The sequence below is a fragment of the Lactuca virosa genome, chromosome 6 (assembly GCF_052849685.1).
Source record: "Lactuca virosa cultivar CGN04683 chromosome 6, Lactuca_virosa_CGN04683_v6, whole genome shotgun sequence".
NCBI lineage: Eukaryota > Viridiplantae > Streptophyta > Magnoliopsida > Asterales > Asteraceae > Lactuca > Lactuca virosa.
The window spans coordinates 135,430,947-135,454,000 of NC_136431.1; the positions used below are offsets into that span (position 1 = coordinate 135,430,947).

General features: G+C 33.4%; 1 pseudogene across 1 annotated transcript; it reads left to right on the forward strand.

Annotated features, from left to right (window-relative positions):
- The first annotated feature begins 6,340 nt into the window (after nt 1–6,340).
- LOC145119475 (uncharacterized) lies at nt 6,341–13,701 on the forward strand (annotated as a pseudogene). Its single transcript, XR_013713878.1, has 17 exons — nt 6,341–6,696; nt 6,769–7,044; nt 7,130–7,227; nt 7,306–7,459; nt 7,548–7,658; nt 7,825–8,658; nt 8,754–8,906; nt 8,971–9,070; nt 9,145–9,239; nt 9,310–9,507; nt 9,610–9,666; nt 9,735–9,806; nt 10,010–10,108; nt 10,333–10,468; nt 10,693–10,866; nt 11,265–11,448; nt 13,287–13,701. The product of XR_013713878.1 is annotated as an uncharacterized LOC145119475 (transcript).
- Nucleotides 13,702–23,054: the final 9,353 nt, after the last annotated feature.

The following is a 23,054-nucleotide window of genomic DNA, read 5'->3' on the forward strand; positions in this document are numbered from 1 at the left end:
TTAATAAAATTCATTATTATACTTTTATATGCATTTTTAATATGCTCAATTTTTTAGAAGGGACAACGACCAAGAAATAAAATGTCACCGAGTGATGATGAGATGACATCTTCTTATTATATGTCATTGCAAGAGTATGTATATGGTGAACGGAAATCAGTTCCATCCCCAGTACGGGACCATTTTAGGAGACAAGACGAATCTTCGTCTAGTATGTCGTCTAGTGGTCGCTCTCACGGTAGAGGTGGGCGTAGTGGGAAACCCAGCTTAGAGGAGGTGTTGAAACGGCTACATGCACTGGAGCAACATGTGTTTTTGAACTGAGAACCTACTGAGGTGTTTGTTGAAGAAGTGAATAATGAAGATCTATGGAATAACATCAGTTTTGAGGAGCGTGCAATATTCCAAACACATTTAGGTCAACGAGTTAGTTACACGCTACATTTTTTATATAATTTATTAACATATTTGAAAATTTTTGTTCATATTTTATAGTTGAAAATGTAGGTTGTAGAAGATGAAGGGATGAATAAAAATAATACAAATGAAAATGTTTTTGGTGATATTGAAGACGACAAGGTTATTATATATATTACAGTTACGATTTTAATAATTAAATTTTAAGGTGTCTTTCGTTAATAACTATAATGTGTTAATTTTAATGTAGGAGTTGGAGGAGAGGAATGAGAATGCGGGTTGTAGTAGGAACAAATTTGATGATGATGTGTTTGATTTAAATGATGATAAAGAGGTTGTTATACTTATATTTTTTTAGTAGATTGAAACATTTTTTAATTAGAGATTATTGCTTATTAATTTAGGTTTCGGAGGAAGATGATTTAATAATTACGGGAAATGTAAATTATTATGATGATTATGGTTTTGATGGCAAAGAAGTTACACCCGATAGACCGAGGGCTTGAAATCCATCAAAGTATTTGTGCCCTCCTTACACCGAGATATTCGTTTAATTTAAAAGCTTATATCGTAATAATAGAAATTTATTTTTATGTGAATTATTTGAAAGATAGAGATTTAAACATTTGAATATTGTTTTAGTTGCACACGACACCAAAGCAAAAAAGAAGATCAAAAAAGAAGGTTGATATCAAATCAACAAGCCCCGTTCCTCCTCCAACATTTGTTATTGTTCACGACTTCTCTGTGTTGCGCCTGCAACCTTATGTAGCAGGTGGTGAGGTTGTGATCCAAAATTATTTATTTCATTCATATAACGGTGCAGCATCGTTTGTTTAATTTGGTGTTAGCTAGAGATTTTTGGAGCGCCTTGTTTGGGCATACACACGACGGATGGTTGGAGGCAGCGGTAAAATAATTTTTAATTTATTATTTTAAAAGTTTTTTGTTTTTTAATTATTAACAAAAGTATCATAATTTTGTGCAGCATATGACCATTTGGTATAGACTACTGATGGAGAGACGTTTTGATAGCGACCGACATACAATAATGCCTCCAAATTTTTTTTGCTTGCCATGTTCTGGAGGATGGGTGCGATTGGAGGGCATTTATGTTTGGTATTGCTACATACCCCAACTTCATGGTTGCTTGGTGGGATGTCGATACGGTAAACTAAATTTTATTTTTTGAAATTTTTTTCGTTATTGTCGTTATGTTTTTGTATTCTGATATGTAAACATAATTTTTTTTTTACATTATACAGGTCCTAATGTCGATTCATTCATCCCCTAAATCACTGGTTATTTGGGGAACTACGATTGGCGTCAATGGAAGTCCATCTTTATGACAGTCTCGGTAGAGGGGCTTATGAAAAATTCAACTCTGATGGAACCTTTACCAAATTTGAAGCTCGGTGGCAGATTATTTAGACAAGATTGACTATCGGGCCCGGAGGAACATCCCTAGGATTCCATTGAATATGCAATTCATTTTCGAAACAAATGTTCCCCAACAAAGTAGTCATTTGGGAGATTGCGGTGTTTTTGTTTGTATGTTTATGGAACAATTAGTTTCAGGTCAACCAATATGTGAACTTATTGACCCAAGGAACGCAACTTTAGAGTTTCGCCAACGGATGGCAAAAATTTATTGGGGGTCGAGTCTTGGTCCTATGTAGTTGGATTATATATTTGTATATGTAATTGAATGTTGGATTTAATGACATACTAATAACTTCAATACTTACAACATAACAACGACACCACCATTTGTTTTAACGTTACAAGTACACTGCTCTAAACATAACAACAAATGCAACAATTTATTGACGTAACAACTTCAAAACTATCAAAACAATATTAAAAAGCTTACAACTTGTAAACAATAATTGCCAAAAACAACACCCAACTACAAACCAAGGCTATCTTTAACTTCTTATTTTCTGATTGAAAGTGCTTATTAGAGTTAGCTACTTTAGCTTTTACCATAGATGATTGGTCCTTCTCTTCATCAACCCAACTGATAAGCCCGCATTTTGGTCCCTGTAAATTTAAACATTGAGAATAAGAATTGTTGCCATATAATCATGAGGGTGTAAATATGAATGAAGTTAAGAACATGATACCATATATGGGCAAGCGTAAAATAATCTTCCTGGGTTTTTAGCTGTACCCGAAATCCTAATGATACGTTCACCTCCGCAATTACAGTATGCCATTCGCCTTATTTATTCTATCAAATATGACTTACTTTCACAAATAAATTTCATGGAGTGACTTTACACCCATTTATAGAAGAAATTTTATTACAGACAAGTATGTTTGACTATGAATTCAAAAAGTTGAACTATGAACTGTAGACAAGTACATTGTCTTGTCTTGTCTTGTCTTGTCGGTCAGTGATGTTTGACTATGAAATGAACTGGTTTGACTATGAATTTAAAAAGTTGAACTATGAACTATAGACAAATACATTGTCTTGTCTTGTCTTGTCGGCCAGTGATGTTTGACTATGAAATGAACTGGTTTGACTATGAATTTAAAAAGTTAAACTATGAAGTATGAACTGTAGAGAAACACCAATTTGTATATAATTATAATTGGATTCGTGTGATGATTGTAAAACACTTTCATTGCTTGTGAAAATGAGTACTTACACCGAAAGAAGCTTTTCCCAGCTACCAATATTCTTGCATAATCTTCAAAGAACAAATCCTAATGTACATGTCATTTGTTGGAAATCAACAATCACTTTTTGTGACATGACCACAAGGCATCCCATCAAGTTGCCAATGCCTACATGTACATGTCATTTGTTGGAAATCAACAATCACGTTTTGTGCCCCCTTTTTGACCTCACATTTCATATTTGAGATCATGCGAACATCCCACTTAGTAAAAGTTTTTTTGTTTTCTTTTACAATATCATCGGCCCAAGGGGTAAGTGTTGTTGTTGCTTCCGCTTAAAAAATAGACAAAATGAAGAAGTTAAGATCAATAACATTTAATAAAACATTAATATTAAAAATTAACTTAATACCTGCAAAGTTACGTCTTTGAAACCACCATTGTTGCATTGTTGCACGAAAAAAATCGATCAACATAAGTATCGGCACCTTACGTGCGTGTCTAGATAATGCATTTATAGACTCCGCACTGTTGGACGACATAAGATTGTATCGGTTCCCTCTAAAATGTGCCCTAGAACAAGTTTCTGGATTTATACTTTTTAAGTATTCCCATACTGGTTCTTTTGTCTTTTTCATAAGTTCCATGGCAACGTCAAAGCATCAACTGTATACGCCCTACAAGCCTCCCAAAAAATTCCTTTAACTGTCTTACTCTTCCCGAATCTAGATACTATGTTGAAATACAAATGGACACCACATATTCCGTGATGAGCGTGAGGAAAAATGTTGGCAACGGATGTCGCTATAGATGGAGACCTATCAGATATAATTGTAAGCTCCTGCATATTGCCTATGCAATCACGTAGTTTTTGAAAAAAAACCATGTCCAAGAATCTGTACACTCATTTTTGCATATACCATATGCAACCGGTAATATTTGGTTTTGTCTGTCCTTAGTAACTGCAAGTACCATGGTACCTTTGAACTCACCCTTTAGGTGGGCTCCATTTACTACAAGGGTCGGTTTACAAAAATTGACAAAAGCGCATACCTACAATACATTGTATATCTATTCAAATACACCAAAATAAAAATAAAAAAATAAAAAAATATTAAAATACTAATCGAACAACCAAGTGCGACGTACAAAAACTCAAAGCGATCATCACTATCTGTTTTAATATGTGTCACCGTACCCGGATTATGTTTGACCAAATTGTGGAAATAAGCCGGAAGTTTGGTAAAAGAATCCTCTTTCGTACCCCTTAACAACAACAATGCATATTGTTTCGCACGCCATGCCTGATGGTATGAGATATTGATATTCAATTGAGCATTCATATCATTAATAATATCTTTTCCCCGATAAACTCTACTATAATCTTCAGGCAAAACATCAGCAAGATATTCACCCAAAACATATTTGTTTGCTTGTCGATGATTAGGTTGCAAAATTGTTGAAGAACATGTGTGTACATCAACAAATTTATTCACTTGGAAAAGTCCATCAAAATTTTTAATTGCTTTTTCTCTTAGTAACCAAGAACAATTTTTCGAAACACACACAACCTCATACCTTGATTTGGTGGATCTACTTGTCCTCGTCTGAAAACCTTCTCGAAGACATTTTTTACCAATAGCCCGCTTTAAAAGTTCTTTGTTCTTAAATATACTCTCACATTCAATCTTTTGAAGATTGATGTCTACCATCTGTGTTGGGATATCTTCATTAATATCAACTGGACATGCTGGTAGAGGGGGCATACCGTAAAAAAGGTTATCAGGAAACTTAGCTTTAACTTCATCACCCAACTCATCTCCATCTGAATTGCTTTCTAAGTCGGTTATATCTAAAGCTACATCAGCAACATCAGCATAATCCCCATAAACATGCTTTTTTTCATCTTTTTGACGCATCATTTTTTTCTTTTTACTTTTATCTACTACACGTCTATTCATAACTTTAACTTCTTGTTCAGGAACATCAACACAACGACCACCCACGTCATTAAGATATGTATCAACATCATCATCACCAACATACTTGTAATTCTCAGGATCCACATAGTGAATAGGTGAATAAGTAACATTAACATTTTCAGCAACACTGTGAAATTGAGGTACACTGGGAGTATTGAAAGTCCCTATCGGATCGTTGCTCCCTTTATAGCTGCATAAATTACCAACCAGCTGATTTCCACTCTGACCAGCCTCATTAACCTCATCTCCTTCATCAACCACCACAAACACTTTCACAGCCCTTCCTCCACTACATTTGACTACATTTATCAACATTCTAACATCCATGTCTTCAACTATGACTATATAATAATTCAATTCAGGATGATGGAAACGAAGACTAATTCTATATTTGTCTAACAAATCAATTTTGCTTCTCACCAAAGATACAAAATCACTATAACTAATATACTCAGAAAATATCAAAGCGAATTCAGATATACCTCCCTGTGGACATACGTATTCCAAATTTGTTTCAATAACTTACCATCTCCCACCAGTTACAAGACAAACCAAATATTGAATCATTTTTTTAGAGAGATTTTAAAGAAATTTCCTAAAGAAATAACAAGTAAACTGATAATTTTCTACAAAAGTTTATATATAATAAGGTTATTTCATAGTCAAACATTGATTTCATAATCAAAATAAAAAAAAACAAAAAAAAAACATAAAATCGCAGATCAAAGAGAGGAAATCGCAGATGGACACAGTCCATCTGCGATTTTAGCCTGGTAAACCCTATATATATACAAAAAAAAATTAAAAAAATACCCCACTGCGAATGTACAAGTGGCTAAAGCACGTCTGTGCTTTAGCCACTTGTACATTCGCAGATGGGATGTGAAAATCGCAGACGGACCATTCCCATCTGCGATTTCGGTGGCCAAATTTGCAATTTCAATTTTTTTGGCTATTTCCCACAAAGTAATTAGTATATTTGGCTAAATTTGTCATTTTCTCTATAATATATCTTCACAGATAAATTAGAAAATGAAATAAAATTAAGCAACGAGACAAAAGAGCAATTATATCATTTCATATGGATTTCAATTTTATTTTCTACGAACCAAACATAATCTGAAATGAATTTCAATTCTATTTAATGAAAACATGATATGATATGAAATCGGTTTCAAATTCATGACACTTTTTTTTTCAAATTCTAATTCCACGGCATCATACAACCAAACAACACCTTAATTAAGAGATCATACAATCCAAACAACACCTTAAGTTCCTTTTTTTTTTTTTGGTTAAAACTCGATTAATAAACCTTAAAAAACCTAAATTGATATATAATCCAACCCGCTTGTTAAACGGGCTTCAGGCATGGTTGTTGCGATTCTTTATTGTGGATTTTCAATTTCTTCGCGCTTTTTGAACTGATCTCCTAGGTCTGCTAACCTCGGCGAACATCCGGCAGCCGGAAAAATCTATGAATCGCCGTCGATCGGTTCCCATTCAGAATTAGGGTACCACATAGGGCTTGTATTGGCATTTTGTTGGCCATAGACTGAAAAAAATGGAAGTTTCTAAAAGTTTCATCGACAAGATCAACAGTGAATTCACTAGTTCCTTGCATTTCGCTTCCCCCTTACCTGGTTCTCGTACAAACGAATTTGATCTGGTATGTTAGATTTTGATTTTCCGCGCATTTTGGTTATCAAGCAGTATCCTTAGTGCGTTTATTGGGTTTTAGGTGAGAGGTGTTTTACAGATACTTCAAGGGTTTTCAAGCTGTTTGTTTTACTGGGAGAAGGGGATCGGGCAGGGTTATCGTGCGAGAAAGGGGTTATATGTTACGCATCTCTCTCAGACAAGTCTTGGTATGGTCTTGGATCAATTTGTTTATTCAGCAACATGCTTGAAATTGGTAGAGCTTAGGCTCTGTGAGATAGAAGATATGTCTGGCAGGTCGAGGTCGCCTCCACCTACCTTGAGAGCATTCGCTTCCTCAGCTTCTGCTTGGCTTAGAGTAAGTAACGACACACAACACATTCAGGCATTGCGTTGTGTTCTGTTGTATGCTTCTGATTATTAGTGATTTCTCCTTAGAGCAGAAATTACGCGATATTGCTTTGACAGAGGAACTAAAGATGAACAACTCTAATACTGGGACTGCTCCGACCATTTTGGGATTGGGAAATTCTTTAACAAGGTATGTGAAGTGTTTGGGATTTATTTTATGAATGGTGAATGCATAAAAACATCATGTTTAATCAATGTTTATGTTTAGGCTTTGTGGTGGAGCAGAATATTTATTGCAGATAGTGCATGGTGCCATCCCGATTGAAGGTGATACACCTCTCTCATCTGCTGAAACGGCCGTTCACATTCTCAACCATCTTTATGAAAAGCTTAATGATGCTTGCCTTGTGCAAGGTGGTGAGGTTGTGGCACTTAATTGGTCATTTGATACTCAGTTTCTGTTGTTAGTGTTGATTAAAAAAGCTATACATTTTGCTGCTATTTACACAGGAAGATTCATACAGGATGCTACTCTATATCTTTGTTGGATGTTTACTGCCATATATTGAGGTTCTTGATTCCTGGATTTTTGAGGGAATACTAGATGATCCCTTTGAGGAGGTAATTTCAATTTCAATTTCAATTTCACCCCTACCTGTTTATACCAATTCGAATGATTTCTGGTGCAAGTCTTATCTTCTAACCATGGTCCTGTTTCCATCATCATACCAAACACTAACTAACTAACTAACTAATTGTATTCTTTATTTATATTTTCTTTTGGCAGATGTTCTTTTATGCAAACAAAACGATTGGTATAGACGAGGCTGAATTCTGGGAGAAGAGTTACCTGTTAAGATCAACACAGCATAAGAAGCTAAGTGCGGCTCACGTGAGTGATTTATTTCCCTTGACACAGAAAAAGATGTCTGGAAAAGTAGCATCAAAAACAAGGGGGCAAAATGAGTATGATCTAGTGGTTTGTCCTTTGTTCTTGAAAGATATTGCAAAAGAAATAATTTCAGCTGGAAAGTCGTTGCAGTTGATCCAGCATATTCCTATCACATCAACACTTGTTGGTAGGCATCACGAGAGCATGACTCATCAGCTAAGCTTGTCAGAAATATTTTGTTTGTCATTAACAGCTCTGATCGGTCATGGTGATCACATGTCTGAAATCTTTTGGAAAAATGATAAAATTGTTTCTGCAACTTCAACGGAGAAATTATTAGCAGCATACTCGGAGAAGATTTGGCATAAGTTTTTGGTTGATGCACTCAACAACGACATGAAAGTAGAACAGAATCTAGATTTGGTTGTTCCATTTCAGCCTCTTCTTAGCTCCTTTTGTCCTGAAAATCCCACTATAACTGTATGCCAAAAGGTTCTTCAAGCAAAAGCAAATACCCACGATTGGAATTCATTAAACCTTTCTAAAAACTACATTCTCCCTCCTTTGAATGATGACAAATTGAGGAAAGCTATATATGGTGAAGAGTTTATGACAGCTAAAGGAACAAATTATGCCTGTGGTTTTCCATTTGGTGATCCTCGCGCTCAACATGGCATAAAGGTGGTGGAATCTTTATTTCCATTTCCGACTATCCTTCCGTCCTTTAAGGTAACACACACATATATATATATATATATATTTTAATCTAGTAAATTATAATTTTTTATTTTTTTACTTTGTTTTTGACGTACAAGTGGAAACAGGAGGAGCTTATGATGTCGGAGGTTTTACCATTCCAAAAAAACAGCACCCTTGTGTCAAAAGTCCTTGGCTGGATTCAAACTGTTGAACCAAAATCTACTCCACTTCCTGTTGTTATTTTGAGGGAATGCCTTACGTTTTATATCAAGAAGCAGGTATATTTGACTGCATGTAATTGTAAATTGTAAATTGTATTTACATATTCTAATAATGTTTCAGGTAGATCATATCGGCAATCAGATATTGTCAAAGTTGCTATATGACTGGAAATTGATGGCTGAGCTGGGAGTGCTGCGTGATGTATATTTGTTAGGCTCTGGTAGTGCTTATTGGCTTTGCTGCTAATAATATTAAAAAGAGAATTCTAAATTCTGAAAGGTTTGTTGGAAGCAGGTGATCTTCTGCAGCATTTCTTGACAGTAGTTTTCAATAAGCTGGACAAAGGAGAATCATGGGACGATGATTTTGAGTTGAACACAGTGTTACAGGTATGGCTTAATGGTTGATATTGTTGTATATTGATGCTTACAGTTACTGAATGAATGAATGAGTTTTCAGGACTCGATACGCAACTCTGCTGATGCCACAGTACTAAGCTCACCAGATTCCTTAGTTGTATCTTTAACAAAAAGTGATGGAGATGCTCAACAGACTACTACTACTGCATCATCATTTCTTGTCTCAAGTCCCCGTAAAAATCATCGTGCACAGGTCTCTGGAATCAATGACCTTGACTCCCTTAACTTCACATACAAGGTGACTAACTAATAAGTAATAACTACACTTCATTTCATGCTGCTGGATAGAAAGAAAATAAGAATTGTGACTATAATCAAGATCATGTCTTTTTCATTGTAGGTCTCGTGGCCGCTTGAACTTATAGCTAATGCTGAAACTCTAAAGAAATACAACCAGGTAGTGTCTTTTGTCTTTTTGTCTACTTGGTGAGTTTGATTATTTATACATACGCTAATAATAAGCAGGTGATGAATTTCTTATTGAGGGTTAAGCGTGCAAAATTTGTCCTGGATAAAGCTCGAAGATGGATGTGGAAGGTGGGTACTCCTACATGATATAGTAGTAGTATAGTATACTTTGTTCAAAATACTTGAATGTTTATGTTACAGTTAAACTTAATCTCTTAAAGTATGGACTATGGTATGTAACCTGAAACGGCAGTCACCATGACATTGACATTTTATAAGTTGCAGTTTCATATTCATATAGGATGATTGTTTTACTTTTTTTATGTTTCCAGGAACGAGGTACACCAACAGTCAATCGCAAGCATAGATGGTTGGTGGAGCAAAAACTTCTTCATTTCGTTGATGCGTTTCATCAATATGTTATGGACAGGGTAACTAATAACCTCCTCTACAGTCTACAGTCTACACCTACCTTAGAATTATTATTTAGGGCAAAGTTTTTTCCTATTATTTGAAGATATTCTGCATTGTACTTTGACTTCTTTCTTATTAGGAGGACAGTACTTTGAAAAATCTAGCTGCTGTAATTTTTTTTTTTAAAGTAGAATGGTGTAAGTAATATGAAGAAATGTTGGTTTGGGTGATGTGAACATAGGTATACCATAGCGCATGGCGTGAATTATGTGAAGGAATGGCAGCTGCCGGATCTCTTGATGAAGTGATTGAGGTTCATGAGGCATACTTGCTGTCAATTCAACGCCAGTGCTTTGTAGTTCCAGACAAGCTGGTCAGTTTGTAATCACTTAACAAGATGATTTTCTACTTACTAAATAGTAACAAGAAATAGCAACCTACTTTCTAAATAGTGTTGGTGTTAGTGTTATGTTAATGAACCATCATTTTAAGACACCTGAGTTTGAAAGTGATAGCTGGCAATGAAAAGTTGTTTGTAGTTGGATTCTGGAATTTGAGTATAATAAAGAATGAAAGTAGATTGGTGTTTGTTGGTTGACAGTGGTGTTGATTGCGAGCCGGATCAACAGTATACTTGGACTAGCACTAGACTTCTACTCGGTGCAGCAGACTTTGAGTAAGCGGTGGAGCTGTTTCTGCAATCAAGGCCAGATGTGACAAGGAAGTCGACCGCATTCACAAACAATTTGATGACTGCATCGCCTTCCTTCTCAGGGTATTATGTATATCATTATTCTTCTTTTCCTTTTGCATTTCTGTCTTGTTACTTTTTTTATTACTTCCAAGGGTTAAATGCCAGAAATAGCAATGTACTGCGTATTTCCCTTCTTTTTATAACAGCGTTGTACTTTCAATTTTCTGCTTATTAAGTAAACCATTGTACTTTGTAAATCTATCTATCTATCTATATCAACCATTATACTTTCATACTTGGAAAAATCTCCTCAATTATTATTTATTTATAGCAGTGAAATTGTTTTGTGTAGATTTTTTAAAGTACAATGCTGCCTGTAATAAAGTAAAGAAAGTAGTTTGCTATATATAATTATAGTATATAATGTTTATTGAAGTAAGTGGTCTAGTTCTGAGTTACGAGGAGTTGGGTGCATGCAGGTTCTATCTTTCAAGCTGAACGTGGGTCAATTTCCGCATTTGGTGGATTTGGTTACGAGAATTAATTACAACAATTTTTACATGTCTGATACTGGAAACTTGATAACTGCTCCTGGCTCCGACTCCATTAATTTTAAGTTGGCCAAGACACTTTGACACAGTTATCAGCTATCATCAACATCAGGTACCTAACCTAAATCAAAACATCTCACATTCACCCTAATTTGTTGCTTGTAAGAGTCTTGTTTTGAAACTGTTTTCATTTTGTTATGGATTTGGTCATTGGTCATGTCCCATCAAATCAGGCCACCTAATTATAATGCACATATCAAAAGACTATTTTCCTGTCCAATCCTACTAGTGCAAATAGACAAAATTGCAAAATGGTCCCTGTGGTTGGCAAAATTCTGTAGTTTTGGTCCAAAACGAAATGTTGGTGCACCACTGGTCCAATTTTAGATACCTTGTGTGGTTTTGGTCCCTATGGTTATATTTTCTTGTGTTTTTGGTCCACATCCCACCTAAAATGACTAATATGCCCCTTAAATAATTATATTTTAATTTCTTTTATTATTTTCTTATTCTTAAAATAAAATGAAAAACAAAAACAAAATAAAACCACCTCTCTCTCTCTCTCATGATCTTTATACCCATCTCTAAAATACCGACCCCTTATCTTTTTCATTGTAGTGCCGGAAAAAGAGCCGGAAGAAGTTCCACCACTCTACTTCCCACCTCAATGATCCTTCTGGCCACTTTGCTCCACCATAAACGACCAACACCTCCCACCATCACCCACCACAGCTGATGTCGTCGAAACCCCTTCCCCGACCTCCCTTTCATCTCCAACTCGTCTCTCTCCCTCGTTTCTCACTTCTCCGGCGAAAAGAGCCACCACAGTCGACTGTGGCAGCTCCTCCGACTCCCCCTGTCGTGACCCACCACCATCAACACCCCAACGCCGCTGCTGCCTTCTATCTGTTCCTCGTCAAGCACCTAATAGAAGAGAGAGGAAGCGGCGGAGCCACCGCTGCCATCACAGCTTTGCCATCACCACCCCTAGCCACACCGAGCCCTCTTCCTTCGCATCCTTCTTCCGAGACAGAAGAGCACAAGAGCTGGACCACTGGACCATCGATTGACCTTGGGGGTGTTCCCATTTGTATTTCTTTTTCTCCATCGGACGAGGATCTTCATAATTTTGTGTGTTGTTTAAATAGATGAAGTTAAAGAACAGAGAGAGAGAGAGAGAGAGAGAGAGAGAGAGAGAGAGAGAGAGAGAGAGAGAGAGAGAGAGAGAGAGAGAGAGAGAGAGAGAGAGAGAGAGAGAGAGAGAGAGAGAGAGAGAGAGAGAGAGAGAGAGAGAGAGAGAGAGAGAGAGAGAGAGAGAGAGAGAGAGAGAGAGAGAGAGAGAGAGAGAGAGAGAGAGAGAGAGAGAGAGAGAGAGAGAGAGAGAGAGAGAGAGAGAGAGAGAGAGAGAGAGAGAGAGAGAGAGAGAGAGAGAGAGAGAGAGAGAGAGAGAGAGAGAGAGAGAGAGAGAGAGAGAGAGAGAGAGAAGAGAAGAGAGAGAGAGAGAGAGAGAGAGAGAGAGAGAGAGAGAGAGAGAGAGAGAGAGAGAGAGAGAGAGAGAGAGAGAGAGAGAGAGAGAGAGTTTTATTTTGAAAAAAATAGATATAAAAATGGAAAAACAAATTATAAGGGCATAATGGTCTTTTAAGTTGAAAGGGACCAAAAACAATAGAATATCCAATTTTGGACCAGTGTGCACCAACATTTCGTTTTGGACCAAAAGCACATAAAATTGACAACCCCAGGGACCAGTTTTGCATTTTGTCATTGCAAATACTAGTAAAATTAATAAAAAATACTATACAAGTCTTTAAATACCCTGACCATAATCACAAGGTGTGATTGGGAAAAGACCAAATCTAAAACAAAATGAAATCACAGTGATTTAAAAAAAAAGAAATTTGTAATTACTCATTTCTTCAACAATGATGGTGTTTTATTATTGGTATGAAGGTACAAGAAAGAAGATGATATGATGTAAAATATTAGAAATATTATAATACTAGAAGAAGAAGAAGAAGATATGATGTAAGGGGTTGTTTGTCTGTTGGGCGTGGAAGAAGAGTGTGTTGGATGGGTAGTTGTTGATGGTGGTGATGAATGTAGGTTGCTGTGCAACTACCAATACCATTGACTATTGAGTGAGTGTCAAGGAACAAAATAATTATGCTGCTGGAATGGAATGAAATCCATTTCTTTCTCGAAGCTTAATTTTATATGAAAGAGCATGAGGGTGAAGTGAACAGCTACTTTTTATATGGACATTAGAGTGGGAAAGGCGTTAATACCAACAGCTGTTGCTGGATTTGGACTTTTGTTATTAACTAATTTGATTTTTGTGATATGGATATAGTGGGTTTTGTTTGTACACCAATTGTTTGGACACGTAACTAGAGGTGCACAAACATCGGTCTTAACCAAAACCGGTTTGGTTTTTAAACAGTTTTTTCAGATCGGTTTCGGTTTTAATCTAACTGGTTTTTACCGTTTTTGATTTTTTTTCAAAATTAATCATATGAGAATTTTTTTTGCGAACAAGATCGCATTCTCTGATGCCAACTTCATCGGTTAATTCACTTGTAACACATAATAACTAACATTGTTTGAGCTTAGAAACACAGTTTGAGCTGAGAATAACAATATTTTAAAAACCGGTTTGAAACCGGCCGGTCGAACCGGTTGGACCGGGAACCGGGGGAAGGAGCGATTCAACTATCACCGGTTTTACGTCGATTTTTGACCGGACTGAACCGGCCGGTTTTCAAAAAACCCTGGTTGAACCGGTCAAAATAAACCGGTTGAACCGGTTAAACCAATAAAAACACATAGATAAGAACTACTTGCATAATAAACTTTGGTGATTTTTTCAAATCTATTTAATTTTCTCAAAATAAAAACATATGGTAATGTTATAAAGTTTTTTGATGTGTTTGTATTCATCTAAAACTATATTTTGTTTCATATTATATTTTATTTTCTTTTTGACGTATATGAATTGATGTAAAATACTAAAACTTATTGTTATGCGTTATTTTATGTATTTAGATTAATCTATAACTTATTTTTATGTATATTTTTAATGTTTTAAACTTGTAAACGTCAAATGCATGATTTATATGTGTATGTATGTGTAGGAAAATAAGAAAAAAAAAATGAAAATTATAGAAACCGGTTGACCCGCCGGTCGAACCGGTTGAATCGGGAACCGGTCACCATACCGGTTCAACTAAAAAACCGGTTTTTTAAAACATTGGAGAATAATATAAAAATAAAAGTTTTAAGTTTTTAACGTGTAATTGTAAAAAGTCCTAACATATTTTTATTATTGTTATGGCCACAATTTTCTTGCAGAATTATCATTTTAGCCCGCTTAATGAGTTTTATGGTTAACTTTGTTATTTTTTTTCAAAATCAATCATTTAAAGTTCAAATTTGGTCCCTGTAGACTATAAAAAATTACACCACATGGTGTCATGTGACAATATCAAGAATCTTCTAAAAGAATCTTGTATCTTGACCTCTTTCAAGATATTGTCATTTCATGCAAAACGAATTTTAAAACCTTTAACATTCATCGTTATCTATCTCTTATAGATTTTACTTTCCAAAAATGTATCTTGTCATTCCTAAGTCTTTCATTTTAGAAATACTTTCCGAGTGAAGGTGAAAACCACCTTGCATAGTCGGAATGTCATTTCAAATGATTAAGTATGTCTCTTTCATACAAGATTAGGAATATTACTATCCTCCCACTAGTTCTTAGTAAACACACACACATTCTTTTTCATTTTGATATAAAAGCATACCTTGTATCTTTATATTAAAATGACTATTCCAACCTTGAGATGTTTGCTTTATATCCACAAGTGGATCTTAAGCCTTACACATTTGGTTAGGATAACATGGATTAGGAAAACCTCCATGCTAAGCTATATATATATATATATATATATATATATATATATATATATATATATATATATATATATATATCTTCTAGTAGATGTCTATTAAGAAAAAAACAGTCTTTTTTGAAATCTATTTGCTATATCTCATATTAAGAATATGAAGTTATAGTGAATAACATCCTTGTTGATCTAATCATAGCTACTTATGAAAATGTTTGATCATAATCAATGACATGAGTATGAGAAAATCCTTATATAACAAGTATCACTAAATGTGTGTGTATATATATATATATATATATATATATATATATATATATATATATATATATATATCCATGTATATATTCTTTCTAGAAGAATCTCTTACTCCTTCTAGCCTTGCTATAGAGAGGAAGATTAATCAAGCCCATACTTCATTATTAAACATGGATTACATCTCAATGTTCATGACTCTAAGTCATTTGTCAGATTCAAGATCTGATATAACATTTTGGTAGTTCATGGTGTAACTAGAAACCATCAAAAACTCATCAATGAGAGATTCCACATTTCTCAAGTCATAGATGATTTCTACCATTATTGTGAACAATTTATGTTTATGAATAGCTACAATTCATGTTTAACAATTTCTTGTTAAAAACTAGTGCCAACAATTGTTACATCAGGCTATGGTTCTTGAACTATTTCAAGTTCCATGTGCCTCCCACTTGCTTTGTCATTAGAAGCTTGCTTTCTGCTAACTCAACTTTCAGAGGAATAAATGAACTTATTCTTGGTATGTTTGTATATAATAATCTAAATGCCATTTTAGAATATTCTACAATTATATAATTACTTGGCGTTTGTATTCTAGATACAATTAATAGTGACTGAAGTATAATCCCAAAAATGTTAAAAGGATGACATTTCTACCGATTAGAAAGTAAACTATATCAAGTAAAGTTTAATTCACCCTTTATCATCACGAAGGCTTTAGATGGTACTATTGGGTTGTATCTTGTGCTTAATCATAGACATTCATTAGAAAGGAAGTCATACACTGTATAGTTCATTAATAAATATTTTCTCTACACTTTAGTGAAAATATTATTAGGAATCTTTTATATATAAATAAGATTCACATATGTCAAATAAACTACATTATTTGCCTTCAAAGATCCCTTTCTTGAAGTTGGAATATGTGGATTTCATTTATACAATAAAGATAACAATGTCATGGATAAGTTTGATTTAAAACAAGTTTAAGTAAAAAAATGCTTGCATATAGAACTTAATTTGATTTATAGAATGTTGATATTTACTTTGTAATTCTATTAAGAGATCTAGTCTCAGAAATAAAAGTCAATCATTTCAAAATATGAGTATTATCGTTATGAAAAACAATCTAGTAAATAATCAAACATTTAAATAAATAACTGAGACATAAATATTTAGACATGCTAAATTTAAAACATACATTGTTCCAAAAAAAACATTGTTTTATATTACAAGAAATTTATGTTCTAAGCATAAATAATAAACTAAACTTCGAGAGTGTAGTTCCAACTTGCTTGTGCTCAGCTAGTTACTCTTCTGTAAGAATTTGCAATCAAGTTACAAATATTAGATTAACATTTAAGTACCAAGTACTTGAGTGTTACACGAAAAATATGAGTTCTATCCATTAGATACTTGAAGTACTAGTCTCTTCCAGACTTTCTTTCTAGATAAGAGGAGCAGTTCCTCTACCAGTGTCCACTTTCTTCACAAAAGAAACAAGATCCATCTATGTGGGCCTTATTGGATTTCTTGGGCTTAAAAGGTGTTTATTCCATAAAACATGGGCCTTTTAGATCACACAAGGTGACTCTTTTAGCCTTGCATTATTCCAATGTTTAAACTAGCTTTAAATAAAATATCCTTGTATTTATTGGAATATTGCTTGATTTGTTATATCATCAGATATATGTTTAAATTATCCAAGACTTCCTAGAAGTCATGGATAACTATTCCTAGCTTGATGTTAGAAGCATCTTGAGCATCACAGTGATGCCTTTACTAGGTAACATATTCAGGTCTATTGCTCAAAGCAAATTTTTTAGGAATAGGACCTTTAAGTATATACAATTTCACATCTCTCACGAGATTGTCTTTTAAGACATTAACCCATTCATTGAAGTTGTATCTATTGAATGTGATTGTTTCATTAAGTCATTTAAAGAGAGATGACAATTCATGGTTATGAGAGTGGATTATATATATCTACAAAATTTTAACAAAATTCAATTAGTATTTTCAATATTTAGTCTTTAATAATTAATACCCATTTTAGTTTCTAAAAACATTAATTATCAAAGTCTAGGATCCAAGTTGCAAAACAAATAAATGATTAGGCATCCTTTATCCCATTCATCCGAATTCAACCCGGTAGATATCGATTATCAATTATATCTTACCATATAATTCCTAGATTTACGGGATCGCTAATAACAAATTTAATTAGACATGTTTGATCTCATCTATGCCTCAGAACTCTCTTGCTTAGGTATCAAAAGATTTCCGATCAAATCGTCCAATTTGAAAAACTTGTGTAATCGACCTATAACTTGGTTATAGAAATCGAGAAAACACCTCGGCCATCAAAAGATAACACCAAGCGGTTAGGTATCCTTTATCCCACTAGTGCATATAAGAGATATGCAAGTGTCTTTTAAAAAAAATTGCATAGATTTGAGTTTTGTAAGGGGTCTTTGATGTTTTTTTTATAATTCTAGTTTAAAAAACATGTTATATCATGGTTATTGCATGGATTCAATAAACCATGGTATACTTTAAAAATGTTATTTCATGTAAGATCACATTTTTAACAATGTTCAATAAAACCCGGTTTTATATAATTGACGCGATCAAAGTTTTAAATTAACAACCAGTATCAAGTTATATCGTTTGAGCGCTTTAGAACATTTGAAAACCTTTTAATAAAACTTCATTTTATAAAATAAGGTTTGGAGTTTGATAAATTTACAAATCTCTATTTTAAACTTATACAATTTTAATCCCGAAATTTTACCAGTTACTAGTTTTAACGATAAAGTTTGTTTTATTGTAAAACTATTTTTAGCATGTTATGTTAAAAGGTAAATTTCATTAAAACCAAACTCCTTGTGATGTTTATTTATGTTCAAATATTATTTTGTATTTGAAAAACTAATTTATCAACCATAACATAATAATAATAATAACATAAACATAAAACAACACAAGCATGCATTACAATTATAACATATGTGCATAAACCAAACCATTAACTAGTAATAATTTTGTGAGCCATCACAAAGTTATCAAGTCCATTCCTAAAGGGACTTAAGGGACCTTTATCTTGTAAAGTCTTCATGTGCTCCCACGTGCTTCAACACCTTGTAGCAAGTTTATAAAAACAATTTTATAAAGTTTGAGAAAATTTAATAAAATCAACTTTATAAACTTTTGATCTTTAAAATGGCCACCATCTTATTCTTGTTACACTTTTATAAAAATAAACTATTTCCAAAACTAATCTATTACTTACAAAAATTAACAAATGAAAACTATCTATTTAATTATTACATACCATATGAATGAATAAATAATTACAACGATTTTAAATAAATCAACACATGCAACAACACAAAGGTCCATGGCTAGTTTATGCACATCATACATATTTATATACTCAAAAATATATGAAACAACTCTTTGTTTTTCTAAGACAACTTTTATGACCAAAAAGATGCATGTAAACTTTTGGTCAAAAATAACAATTATAAACATTTTAAAGTTGTTATAGAAAATATGTATGGATTTTTCTTGCAAAGAGAAAACCATCAATGGTTTCCAAAAACAAAGATTTCATCAAATAAACAAATAAGCTAACTAATCTTGCAAAAATGACTCTGATACCCAATTGTTGGGTTTTTATTCAAAAATCCGGTTTCACAACCGGTAAAATTGTCAACGAAAGCTTTAAAAAATTTGAATAAAACTAAAACTATTTTACCCACCAAGGATCATTTTTCAAGAGTTAGAAAGATTAAAACAACCATAGAAAGGAAAATATAACAACCGTTGAAGACTTTGATCCTCATGGGAGGTTGGAAGTTGATGAAGTGTGGCATGAAACTCTAAGGAAGAGTTCTCTACAAGTATCCACCAAACAAGAGTAGAAGCATCAAAACATGCTAGTATTTACTTGTAATTTGTTGTTCATAAGCCTTTGAAATATATACCAAATATATGTTCAAAGGTGAAGCAACAAAGGGGCTTTGTCTAGCATCAAAATGCAAGAGAATGGAGGAGAAGAAGGGCTTGAACTTTCGAAATTTGGCAGCCCCTTTGAGCCTTTCATGCTCACTTTTTTGGGACTCCAAAGAAGAAGAAGAAGAAGCTTGCAAGAAGTGTATCAAAACCCTTTCCATGCTCTCTCTTATATAATGGCCAAAAAGTGAAAGGAGACCATAAAGTAAAAGGAGAGACAACTTTGTCTCAAGCATGGCAAAAGAAGACCATGCTTGGTCTCCTTCATAATTTTCGAGAAAAGCATGTACAAAAGAAGACAAAAGTTGTCTCATGACTAGTTTATATACATATACATGTTATCTTTATAAAAATCAATCATTTTTATAAAGAATTCCCAACACACACACACACACACACACACACATATATATATATATATATATATATATATATATATATATATAACTAGTCATCTATAAATATCTTATTTTATATAAAACTATCTTTTATATAAATTGAACTAGTTTATTAAGATATAAATATAACTTATAAATAATCATACTTTATGATATATTTCACAAGTTGTTATTTTTCCAATAGATACTATTTTCACAAATAATAAATTCCCAATTAGTAAAATATTATTTCCATGAAATAATAATTTTCCAATTAAATACAAGTGTTGATATATTTATTAATAATCAAATTATACTAATAAATAATCAATTGACGGTAATTTGCTATATGATGTGACCCTATAGGATCATATATTATTAACAATATCATTCTATAATGACTCTTGGGCATACAAGATCTTTCTCCTAAGTTTGTGACAAATTTTCTAATTAAAACTCCTACACCTCCTATATTTATAATAAAAGTTAGGGAGGCGAAACAAGTGAAAACAAATGACATATTCCACACTTATTTTGAAAACTTGAGTTCATAACGGTGAACATGTCAAAAAACATTTATTTGGTGACAAGTTGTATTGCGCTAACTTTTAACATAGCAAAAATTTGATTTAAAACCAATGGACTTGTAGGGTAGTAAACACCCTACATTAAAGTTGTTGCTTCCTTAGAAACTTGTAGAAAATCCGTTAACTCTTGTAGTAATTGCCAATTTGATTAAGGGATGCTAACATATCAACGTTTAGTTAGTTAAAAACAAGTTGGGGCTAGCCCATTTGTAACGAGTTGTCTAATAAGATGTTTCTAATAAGGAGATAATGAGTTCAATCTCAGGCATATGCTAACTCGCCGTTCTAAATATAAATAAATAAGTATCTTGTTAAAAGCGTTTAAAGTGAGTTTTTGTCGCAAAATACATTCAAACATAACGCAAGTAGAATTCCACCTAGTAACATTGTCATAGTTAGCTTCTAACATAATTTCATTATATTGGTGGCAAAAAAAAAACGATAATTAGATTGTATTTCTTTGCTCGAACCATAAATTGTATGCAAAAAACCTTTAAATTTGTCTTGTATATCCGCACAAACTTTATGCCCGACTTGCAGGACTAGATTAATAATGCATGCAACACAACAAGTATGAAAAAGTGCCATCTAAAAAAGGTTTTAGCCGTTCAATGTCATTTGTACTGTTTGAAGTGTTATCTAGTGAAATAGAAAAAACTTTATCTTCTAAATTATATTCAACCATAACATCTTGTAAAAAATTTCTTAATTTTGCACCGGTATGCGGATAACCAAATAATTTAAATTCAATGGTCAAGTTTATCATTAGCCATGATCCGGGATGAAACCAATATACAGTAACGGCTAAGTAGGAATTTGCATTTCCATGGGGGACACTCCAAATGTCACAAGTAAGTGAAATGGAACCATTGTAGTTTGAAAAACCTACAATTATTTTCGATTTTGCTTTTGCCAATAATCTAATAGCATCATCTCTAAGAGTAGTAGGACTTGTAATGTTATATCGCGGTTAGAGTTTCGTTTTGATTATTTACGTAAGACGAGGGTTGTCAAAGTGCTAAATGATGTCACTATACTGGACCAACTATTGTGCAAAGTTGATAATATCCGACTTTATTCTTGAATCCATTATCAACTGATATCAACCTTGAGATTATTAAATTGAACTCATTAACATGACCAGTCACCTAGCCACCCTCCTTCGTCTTTAGATTCACCAACCACCGAATCATGAAAATCTTATTCACTACTTAAGGTTTCTTGTCAATATTTTACAATGCATTTATCTGATTGTAGTGTTGGGCTTTTATTAAAAAAGTAGTCTAATTTTAGTCTCAAAATTGAAGTAATTAACAATAGAAGCATTTTTGTTTGAATAAACTAAGACCATTTTATACCCACCAATGATCATTTTGCAAGAACCTAGAAAGATTAAACATAACCAAAAAAGAAGAAAGTATAACAACCTTTGAAGACTTTGGTTCCTTTTGACAATTAGGAAGTTGATGAATATGAATTTAAAAATCCAAGTAGAAGTTCTCTATAATGTATCCACCAAAAAAGCTTTGAACCACCAAAATATGATAGTAAATGCTTGTTATAAAGTTGTTCTTAATCTTTAAGACTTATACCAAATAAGTGCTTAAAGAGAAGCAACTTTATGGACCAAAAAATTGCACCAAAAAGCAAGAGATGAAGAAGGGAAAGAGCCTTCAAACTTTCGACCATTTGAGAGAGAAAAGAGGAGTGAAAGTCTTCCAAAAAACTTGCTCACCAAGCTTGCTTATCCATTTCTTTTATACATCAAAGTATGTAAAAAAAAACAAGACCATAAAGTATAAAGAAAAAGCAAGACACTTTCTTACAAGCATGTGAATAAATATAAACAATTGAAAAGCAATCCCATGCTATGTTCCCCATGATGAGTGAAAGAGACAAAACTCAATTGCTCATTACTTTATCTTTAACTAGTTAGTTACATTCAAAGTATATGATTACTCAAAGGAACCAAATATTTTTACATAGCTTAAATAACAATATGATAATTCACTAGTTTTATTCTCTTTATTATTATTTCCTAAAAATAATAATTCTCAATATGTTGGTAAAATATAATTTCCCAAAACAATGTTTTTCCAATTAAATACAAGTGTTGATATATTTGTTAATAGTTAAATTATACGAATAAATAATTAAGTAGTGGTAACTTGCTATAAGGTGTGACCCCATAGGATCATATTTCATTAGCAATATCATTCTATAATTACTCTTAGGCGTACAAGATCTTTTAATCTCCCCCTTGCACAAGACTTATAATATATTGATATAGACAGTGGTAAACGTCTAACAACTTTTCACTACCCCCAACGACATATACGATGAAGAATGCCATCCATAAACACCCAATACCTAAAAGCTTCAAGCTTCAATTGATGTATAAGGTAAGTTTATCAGTTATCCATTTGTTACAGACATCCTATTGAACATGAGACTTGGATCAAAATCAATCTCATTTGGTGTTCAACTTTGGGAACCGCGGTAGAAGCGTAACTCTCAACACATAAGTGGAAAAAAATCTCATCTTGACTTGCATAGCTTACACCATACCAAAAA